The sequence below is a fragment of the Dysidea avara genome, chromosome 6, assembly GCF_963678975.1.
Source record: "Dysidea avara chromosome 6, odDysAvar1.4, whole genome shotgun sequence".
In the NCBI taxonomy this organism is placed as follows: Eukaryota; Metazoa; Porifera; class Demospongiae; order Dictyoceratida; family Dysideidae; genus Dysidea; species Dysidea avara.
The window spans coordinates 21,286,576-21,297,854 of record NC_089277.1 but is presented as its reverse complement, the minus strand read 5'-3'; the positions used below and the strand labels follow the sequence as shown (position 1 = coordinate 21,297,854).

General features: G+C 39.8%; 1 pseudogene; it reads left to right on the top strand.

The window, feature by feature from the left end:
- The first annotated feature begins 1,101 nt into the window (after positions 1-1,101).
- Positions 1,102-9,553, top strand: LOC136259143 (cell division cycle 5-like protein; annotated as a pseudogene).
- The last annotated feature ends 1,726 nt before the right edge of the window (positions 9,554-11,279 follow it).

Genomic DNA, 11,279 nt, shown 5'->3' with positions numbered 1-11,279 from the left:
TGCACATTCCTTCAAACATCTCACACAATGTTTTGGTACACAATTGAATTGCAAGTCACAGGGATATGACGTGTGACCAATCTCCTATGAACATGAACTATCCTTTTTGGTGGTTACAAAGAAATCGCTCCTTAAGTCACAACTAGAAATAATTTACCCAGCCCTTTTGGCAATAAAATAAATCAATTGCAAGGATAAAAACTATATACACAATTCCCAATTACTGTTTCACATGTAGTTGTGCAACTACTGTAACAGCACTTAAAACTTTGAGTATTAGTGCAGGCATGATCATAGCAAGGAAGTATCATCTAAGTAAGTGCTGTAGGTTGATTTGTAGCTGCAGTCAAAGTCTTGACCGGGCAAAATTTCACTTTGTTTTGTGGCTTGAACTGTCTATCAGTGCTTACCTGTGACTTTACTCACTTTAGACGTTTCTCTACTACCATTTTATTTCCTAATTTTCTATGTGCTTGTAATTTAGTATGATTTCTTGATGTGTGCTACCAACAGCTGTGGAAAAAAAAATCTTCACAATCACACTACTGTCTGCTGGAGCTTTGAAACATCTCATTATTGGAGATTCTTACGTCATGTGAGTTGTGTATAATTGGCTTTTAATACACATAGTTTCGATTGTGGATTTTAACTCTTCATCTGATCTTAACCTTTAAGTGATTTTGTGGCTATGACCATTGACACCATTGCAGATCTACCTACTGTGTAACATCCTTTTATCGGACATGATTCACAATGAATGCACACTTTTTTTCTCAGCACAGCCACACTAGTAGCTGCAAACAATAAGGCTATGTTGTTGTGTGCAATTTGGTTTAATGTTGATAATGTACTTATGGGTACACAATACTCACAACCCCTTTACCAGATGAACTCTAGTCAAGCCGGCCATTAGTAATCATCCAGTAGCCATCACAATAGCACTGAGAAAGCTACAGGATCATGTCTGTTAGTGCATATGGTTAGTGAAAAGCCTCACACTTCGCACGTCGAGTTACATGTCCACACTAGGTTTTACCGCTCACTGCAGCTCACCCAGCACCATTTACGCCCACACACCAGTTTTTAACATTGCAAAATACGCCGACTTCCATTTCGAAATTTTGAGTATCCACGTTTCTTTTGGGAAAGTTGCTAAGAAGAGCAAGTGTGAGCATTTCAGGGGCGTAGCCAGGGGGGGTTCAAAGGGTTCGGACGAACCCCCTTTTCAGAGTTAAGTTTTTAAAATCGTGATACTGGTTAACTAGAACTTACACAAATCCACTGAAATGGGTAGCTACAGGTCTTCAGGCAGAGGAATTCAAGTACCTCTACTCGCTATTGCGAATGAATTTATAAGAATACACGTGTACACGTGTTTACATGTGCACACCTACGAAATTCTATACTTAGGGCAGAACCCCCCTTTTGGAAATCCTACCTACGCCCCTGCATTTGTTGCACTAGCTACAACAGCCGCCAAGATGCCTCGTATTATGATTAAAGGAAGCATTTGGACCAACGTAGAGGTATAGGAATAGGGTCTACAATAGCGCGTGTATTTAAATCTGTTTTACTGTTTAGGATGAGATTTTGAAGGCTGCAGTTATGAAGTACGGGTTGAACCCCCAGTGGTCTAGACGTCACTTTTGCATAAAAAGTCGGCCAAACAATGCGAAGCAAGATGGTGAGCAATAATTAGAACGGTGGGCAAAACTGTCACTAGTAAATAGTCTGGCGCCGCCGACCCTATTTAGGCGCTTATACAAGTGCCCCGAAAATAGGGTCTGGTCTGTCTAGAATCAAGGACTTGTGCCACCGTTACCGAAAACTGGCGCGTCCAATCAAATCGCAGTATTGCCAATTAAATGTATTTTGGCCGCACGACGTGAGTAAATACTGGGGCGAAAGTTACGTGAGCTCTTTTTGTGTCAGGTTGAATAAACCCAGTGACGGTTTTCCATTTACGATTCGTGTGTAATAGATACCTTCCGTTGGAAAGTAGAAATGTCGTCTCCACAGCCTAAACATCAACTGCTCATAGAAATTAACTGATTGAAACCCTTAAAACATTACTGTTGTGATTGAATTCAAAACATTACTGTTGTGATTGAATTCTTCGCTGTTCGATATGTTTGTTAACGCGAGCCGCAGTGTAATTACAGTTCCTAAACACAAGTCCTGAATGCTAGACAGACCAGACCCTATTTTCGGGGCGCTTTTAGGGTCGGCTGCGCCAGACTAACTAGTAACATAGGGGTTGACACACAGGTATTTACTGTAGATAGATGTGTGACCGCAGTCTAAGTCACAGGTGAAGGCCACCAAATTTGTGCCAAGTTAATGGTCAAGGATGAAAATTTGCTACCCACAGTTGAATTTCTCAGTATAAATTCTATCATACATTGGAAAGACTATTTTTATTCAACATTTTGGTGAATGGTAGAGCATGTCCTGTTGCAGTTGATTTTGGTTGCAATAGGGTGTAGGGAGTTAGAGCATTTATAATTTTTGTAATGAGGGAAGTTTCCAGTGAGGTGGAATTTGAGTATGGGCAATTTTGCAAATTAATGTTTCTGTATATTACACTGTGTTCTTGACAGGTATGAGTGGTTTGACCCTAGCATTAAAAAGGTGAGTACCAATAGTCATTATATGTACAGTATGCTACACAGCACACGTCTCATGATTTAAATGCACACACGCACGCATACACGCACACACATACACGCACACACACACACACACACACACACACACACACACACACACACACACACACACACACACACACACACACTGTATACCACACAAAGCTTTCTGTAAACACATACAATTGTAACCTATCACTTTTTATAGACTGAATGGAGCAGAGAGGAAGAAAAGAAATTGCTTCACTTGGCCAAGTTGATGCCATGTATGTGGTGTACCATTGGACCAATTGTTGGGAGAACTCCAGCCCAGTGTTTAGAACACTGAATTCTTATTGTAAGTTAACTGTGTTATCTTGCTTATCCATATAGCATTATAGCTAGCATTAACAAGAAATTTTGATAGTTTAAAAATTCTTGTATGATAAGTTGTCGGTCAGAAATTTACAAGGTACTGTTTAGTATTTCTCTGGTGTAGTGTATGTCATATTGTAAAGTATTGAGATTGGGAGAATAGGTTGTAAAGTGCTATTTTCCTAAGACACGACTGTTAGGTGTCATACTGTACAAGTACACGAAAAAATTTGGAATTTTCAACTAGAGTAGGGACGACAGTACATTGATAAAAAGTACTGAAACAAGTGCATAGGGGTAGTGAACAATACTAAAATACAGTTAAATAATAAGACGTGTTATATTCCTACTGTGCATTTCCATTATGGCATCTTAAGCACAGTAGGGATATAACACGTCTTATTATTTAACTGTATTTTAGTATTGTTCACTACCCCTATGCACTTGTTTCAGTACTTTTTATCAATGTACTGTCATCCCTACTCTAGTTGAAAATTCCAAATTTTTTCGTGTACTTGTTTGTTAACTTTTTTTTGTAAATAATTTTATTATAGCTAGTGACCCCACGCATACCGCATCTGAAAAGGCACCGCGTGCCCCAGCTATATCAATTATCGTTTGAAAAGTGAAGTTACCATTACGCTTCGTTGTCAGCTATGTTCAACCCGTTACACAGCATTTTAATCAAGAACTTGTTGAAAGCATTCCGGGTCGATCTGAAAGCTTGTTTGGGTTTAGTTTTACCTCACCAATACTGTCTCATCGTTGTAAGGGAAAATTGAGGCTGATTTTTGGGTGATATTATTTTATGGGCCACGCCTACTCCTTTGTGGTCCCTACTATACAGTTACCATTGTACTGTATGATAAGCCCTACTCTACCTTTTACACATTCGTTAGCTATAACTTTGTTAACAATGATGTTACCAAATAAGCTATACTTTCTTTGTACCTGTCATAGGTTAGCTATACAGTACACATTGATCATTGTAGTGGGAATATGGTGGAACACAATAAGTAATTGTTGCACATAAGGACGATGCTGCTGGAGCGACTGACAGGGAATTGTGACAAAACATAATATGCAGGGTTTCTATGAGATTATGCACTTAATACATTATTATTCATGCATTGAATTAGAAGTTTTGTATATGCATTTTACACTTAATAGTGTTAACAGCTTTAGATAGTTATTTGACTATTCCAATCATGTATGTATATGGTTTTGCTGACTTGTGTAGACAATAGTAAGCACATGCAAGGATACATAAAGAAGTGTTAATACTGCAAACACACTAATACTAAACAAGATGTCTTATGCATCTATCTTGTCCAGGACGTATGATAGGTCCAATCGTCAAATCACAAACGTATTCTAAAAGTTTGGTGCGATAACAGGTGTATTCACAATGATTATGGAAGCCCTATTGATATGGAAGCCCTACTGATGAGCAATGGCCACGATAAAGAAGGATCAAAGGAAAATCAGTAAGCAATAGCGCATACATTGTAGGATATTTAAAATACTAAAAGTTTCATCTCCATGAAATTCGAAGCATTTCCACCAAAGAAGTAAGGCTGTAGCTGTAGCCAATTTTCCGCTACGCTTAACTGAACGCATCAGGCAGGCAGGCAGGCAGGCAGGCAGGCAGGCAGGCAGTGAGGCAATAGAAAGTTTGTGAAAATAATTTTTTTTTAAAACTTCATAGCACCTAATCAAAAATGCTTCTGGTCGTTCTGAAGGCATGTTTGGGCTTGGTTATACCTGACCAATACTGTCAAGTGGCCGTGAAGGGTTTGCAAAGATGATTTTGGCTTGATTTATCTTCGTAGACCACGTCCACATCTTCATCGTCCCTACCATACAGTACTATCGTACTATATGATGAGATCAAGGTTGGGTCATTCATCTATAATATAAGTTTGGCTGGTATATTTAGTGGTATGTACCAACTTAACTGGTCCATCCAAGCTGAATTGCCATCCCAATCACTAACTGGCCATAGCTTGATACTATGAGATAGTGGAAAGGAATAAATGGGAAGGGACCTGGAGAGGGGATAAAATTATCCAGTGCTACACTCAGCTAGCTAGTTAGTGATCCTCAGATCCCAAACCTGTAATACTTACAATGTCAGCCTAAGTCCCAAAAGGACCCACAGTGCAATATTGTCATTGGCATCTTTAAGTATACAATTTAAACTTGTACTTTTGTGTATTTAGGGATAAAGCACAGCAGAAAGAAGAGGAGTCAGAGATTGATGATCCAAGGAAACTTCGTCCAGGAGAAATTGATCTCAATCCTGAAACAAAACCAGCCAGACCTAATCCTATTGATATGGATGAAGATGGTGAGATTTTAAGCATACTGTATTACTTGCACTGTCGTGTCAACTGTTTTGACCAGCCAGTTTAAAGTGACCTGTATGTTGCACTTTACAGTCATTATAGTCAGGGTATGCAGGGATGTGCTCAGGTTTAGAATAGTGGTGGCTACAAGAGATAGGGATGAGTCCAAAAATGTTGTGTGGGGCCTTAACTTGTGTATGGCAGAGGTGAATTTGTAGTGGTTGTTGAGTGGTAATGGTGGCTATTTCATTCGAGTGGTGGTCGGTACTGACCACTGTGGGCACATCCCTGGATATGTTTCCTAAAGGTGAGAGAGTATTCACTGAATTGTGGTGGTGGTGTTGCACACTTTGTATTAACACAATTTTTAAAATTCTTGAAAGCTGGCTGTTGTGCTCTCGTAACGCTAAGCTACATTGAGGTACAAACTACAAAGTGTATACCAAAATTGGAGGTTTGAGTGGTGACCACTATTTAGCCAGTATTATATGCAGAGAATTCCTACACTTTAGTTACTCCTTCTTTGCACTCAACATACATCACCATATTAGCTAATGTAGCTGCTACCTTATTCATTATTACCAAACACTGCTAAGGTTATAAAGAGCGGGTGTAGTGTGTTAACTAACACAAGGTTACCCTCAGTCCTCGTTCTCACAGACCCAATTGTTTAGTAACCCGTATTCAGGTCTTTCAAAGAATCAGTAGTACCAGACCATGTATTCAAACGACACAGCATATATAGATCTGAAAACATAAAGAACGGTTATGTGCAAGACTTATTGGAGCTTTCTTTTTGAGTGATTTTGTAAGTACAGTGAAACCTGTCTAATCAAGTCACTGCATAATGAGGTCACCTGTCTAAACTGGCCATTATAAAAATCCCCCCCATGTGCTACCATACACAAGGAAATTTTGACGTAAAAAAAATTTTACGAATTCAGATTTGACAAATAAAATGTTGACGAAAATCAAGAAATTGTAGGCACAACCTGTACTTTTAAGGGCGCTTATATTTGACGAATTAAACCCATTCGTCAAATTCGTCAAATTTTTGTGGCGTCAAAATTTCCTTGTGTACGGTAACTGTGTACAAAGTGACCTGCTTAATGCAGCTACCTCCTTTATGAGGTCAAAAAATTTTGTCCCTATGATGACCGGAATAGACAGGTTTCACTGTAATTTCTTGAACAGTCTGGACAAGCAAGTCCGTGAAAGTGGGATCCCTGGCATGAGTGAGCCATGCATGCCAAGCCTCTTCCACTGGGGATTTGGATCTTTTGGTGTCACCCAGATGCTGTAAATAAAGCACCCCTACCTGTGTCAGGAATATTGGGACCTTTGTATCCACTACTTCCATCTCCTATAGCCTCTGAGGTACTTAGTGGTGGCAGTTGATGTTGATATGCATTGCTGTATATTGGCTAATAATTTTTATCTGCATGGTGATGTTGCCTATAATGTATTGCTGCATACAATACTGCAATAATGTATAGTTCTCTCCTGTATGTTTTGTATACATATACTTTGTACACATCACTGTGCCATTTATACCACACCAATGATGTACTGGCACTTAGCTACTGGTGGCCTTTAGTTACGATGCCACTATAGTGTTATATCTGTCACTACTGTGACATATTGAGTTGATTTGGGGATAATGCATTCACCACCTAATAGCCTCACCGGGGAGCTGTCACGTTGGTGTATGTACTTGGTTGTATGTGACGCGGTCCTAGTAATAATAATAATAATAATAATTATATACATGCATGTATATTCACGATATCTACTACCGAGAAAAAATTGGACACTCTATTCATGTCCTTTAACAGCAAGAAAGAGTCCAGAAAGTGGCTAGCAAGAACCTTGACAAAAACCCATATCTGTTAGAGGGGAAGTAGCCACCATGAAGGAGAGCCTGGTTGAACTACTGGACGCACGCTACACAAGGTGAAGCGCGACCAGCCCTACGAGTTCTGCCAGAAGGATCATGAAATGCATTCAATGAAAATATGCAGGACCATCTTGCTGCGCTGTACAGCAACTCAGCAAGATTGCACCAGATTCCATAGAAAAAAGTTGGAAGAAGCTTTGGCTATACGTTAAAAGCATATCTGCCTAACCAAGTCAGAAAACAGCTGGGGTGCAGTTGCAGCATACAGTACGTAGGTAATGATTTGATGTCAAGTAAGAAAAGCCAGAAGAACATGGTAAATGCAGACCAGTTGGCAGGAATTAATAAAAGGAAGGCCAACATCAACTTTCAGGTGCCCAGTAAAAGGCCATATGTACCAGAGCTACTAGCACACCACCACCATACACTCAGATGTGTATGTGTCTCCCTCCCCCAGTGCCTTTACTACTACCACCTAGGGGGGTGGCCACTACAGGTAGACCACTGGGACCTTGTTTCCAGGTAGGCCACATTCGGGTTCTGCCCAGCCAATCATCGCTATCCTTTAACATAATAGTACAATGTACGAGAGTGGTACGGATAATGTATGTACTGTATGCATAGTGTATGCTTGTGGAACTAATAAGACTGTAATTACCAAATTATGAGGGTGGTAATGATCTATCTTGGCAGTTTAAGACAGAAGTATGGCAAGGTCAGCCTGCAGGTACCTAGGGCCTACAGCCTGTTATGCATTCACTAAACTTTGTTAAGTAATGACGAACGCAGAGACTCCAGGCCCTTCTGTACCTTTATGATGGGATTGAAGGTGAGGAAAGGCTGAAGCAAGTGAGGACTAGTGGCATACTGTGGAACAACTGGGGTTTGACCTTGATCTAGCAGCTGGCCAAATTTCAGTGCCACAGAAAAGATCACATTTCTTAAAGAGTAGTTATCCCAGGCTGAATGTGCTGGTAGTATTGAAGCTTAAAAGACTAGCTAGTATCATTGGAGTCAGTCATTGTGCATTACAATTCCAGCACTGGGGGTATGTGTTAATGGTACAGCTTTAGTGTTTTACTAGGCCATTATACTGTAGTCCAGAGGAACCTCCAGAGCTAAGTAAGGTTCATCAGTGATGTAGCAATGGCACAGTGATGGGTGACACACCATAGTTATGCATACACAACTTTCAGGAGATAGCTACACAATGCTGTAGGCGTATGCAAGCCAGATGAACCAGATAAAGGAAGACAGCCAAGCCACTAGAGCCTAGTAGCTACGCCAGGTGAAGGCAAAAAAGATTAAGCACGTATTGAATTGCCTGACACCAACACAAAGAAAGTTCGCCATGCCAGCTGCACAAGACAAAATTGTTTACTTGTATTTTATATGTAACTGTAAGCTTATTGTAAAGAGCGTGGCATATGTCAGTTTAATGTTTTCTTGTATTGTTTATTTACATGAATGAATCCACTGGCAGCTGGCATGGAGACTTGAGATGTTACAAACATAAAAACTTACTTGTAATCTTCTTGTTTACACAGGTGGCTTCTGGCTCTCCTGCACAGACATCACTAATCTTCTTCGCGCAATATGTAAGTAATTAAGCAAGGGTGTGGTACTGGGCGTTATATAGAATTACACGTATGGTCAGGTCATCAGCACAAACAGGAGCGACGATTATACGTTTGTGCCTTCATTCACAGGCGAATCTATCCCCGGTTGGTTCATGTCTCTAGGCCTCGTAGTTTTCTCAAACATTAATTATTTATTTATTTATTACGTAATTTTAACCGCGTTTTGTATTATTCTTAGTACTTGGTTATATAATTATTATTATTACTAAGACCGCGTCACATACAACCAAGTACATACACCAACATTGCAACCTACCCATTGGGAAAGTATAAACAGTGCCATAGGCAGCACTCAGAGCAGTGTGTGTGTACCGGTGGAAATGATACATATGCATACATACACAGGCAAGGGAGTTTAACTGGCATCAGAAAACCACAATACTAAAACACAACCTACACAAAAACCAAGTTATGTTAGCTATATTGAAAGTAACTATATATTGTAGGTGTGACGTGTCTCTGAAGATGACTCAGCGGTGGAGTGAGGCTATGCAGAACAAGGGACATGGTGAAGGCACAATTAGCAATTGATCCCAATCAAGCCAATATGGCACAACAGACTCTGTTGTAACTAGAGGCCACTGGTGATGTGCCAGTATATCAGCGGTGTGGCATTGGCACAGTGATCACAGTCTATAATATTATGCATACAGCCATGCACAACATACAGGAAATAGTTACACATTGTTGTATATGCAGCACTGCATTGGCTTCTTGATTAGTTATTACAGACTCACAGTAGAGTAGTAGTTAAGCCGAGTGGGAAATAATTCCAACCGCTAGCAAACCAGATGAAGGATATATAATACAACTACTGGTACAAGTATTACATTACTCATTACCTTGTTGTTCCAGCTGGTTGTTTACGAGCCCATCAGCATTTATTTATTCATTCATTATTAATGACATAATTTTAACTGCATTTCGTATTATCTTTAGTACTTGGTTGTATAACTAGGACCACGTCACATACAACCAAGTACATACACCAACGTGACAGCCCCCTGGTGAGGCTATTAGGTGGTGAAGGCACTATCCCCAAATCAACTCAATATGTCACAGTTAGATGCAACACAATAGTGGCATCATAACTATAGGCCACCAGTAGCTAAGTGCCAGTACATCATTGGTGTGGTAATGGCACAGTGATGTGTACACAGTATATGTAATTATGTATACAAAATGTACAGGAGATAACTATACATTATTGCAGTATTGTATGCGGCAATACATTATAGGCAACATCAACAGATAATAGTGGTGGATCTAGAAATTTTCAGAGAGGGTTTCATTTCAAAGGCTAAAGTATGAAGTTTTTCGCCAGTACAGAGTCCTTCTATAACACACATGGTGATTTTATCACTCACATGACGACTCGTCAATAAATTTGGGGCGTGCACTATTTTCAGAGGGGTTTTCAGCTGAAACCATTGCAACCCCCCTGTATCCGCCACTGGATAAAAATTATTAGCCAATATACAGTATCAACATCAACTAGAACGAAATAAGGTTCATCAGTGGTGTAGCAATGGCACAGTGACGGGTGACACACTATAATTATGCATACACAACTTGCAGGAGATAGCTACACAATACTGTAGGAGTATGCAAGCCAGATGAACCAGATAAAGGAAGACAGCCAAGCCAGCCAGAGCCTAGTAGCTATACCAGATGAAGGCAAAATAGATTAAGCATGTATTGAATTGCCTGACACCAACACAAAGAAAGTTCGCCATGCCAGCTGCACAAGACAAGATTGTTTACTTGTATTTTATATGTAACTGTATTGTAAAGAGCATGGCATAAGTTTTAATGTTTTCTTGTATTGTTAATTAATTACATAATATTTTATGTGACTGGCAGCTGGCATGGAGACTCGAGGTGTTACAAACATAAAAACTTACTTGTAATCTTGTTTACGTGTATAGTGGCCTCTGGCTCTCCTGCAGTCACTCCACAGACATTTGCCAATCTTCTCCTTCACGCAATCTGTAATTAAGCAAGGGTGTGGTACTAGGCGTTATGTAGAATTACAAGTATGGTCAAGTCATCAGCATGAACAGGTGCAATGATTATACGTTTGTGCCTTCGTTCACAGGCGAATCGATCCCTGGTTAGTTTATGTCTCTAGACCTCATAGTTTTCTCAAACATTATTTATTTATTCATTATTATGTATTTATTTATGATGTAATTTTAACCGCATTTCGTTATTATTCTTAGTATTTGGTTGTATAATTAAAGCTTTACAGTGGCCTGCACTGAAGGTCTGACAGCAACATGTGCTGCAGCCTTTGGATTAACCTAACCTAACAAACTGGAACTGGAGACTTAAAAGATTACATGACCTAGCTAACAATAAAGTGAAACAGAAAAGGGCCAAAAAAAAAGAA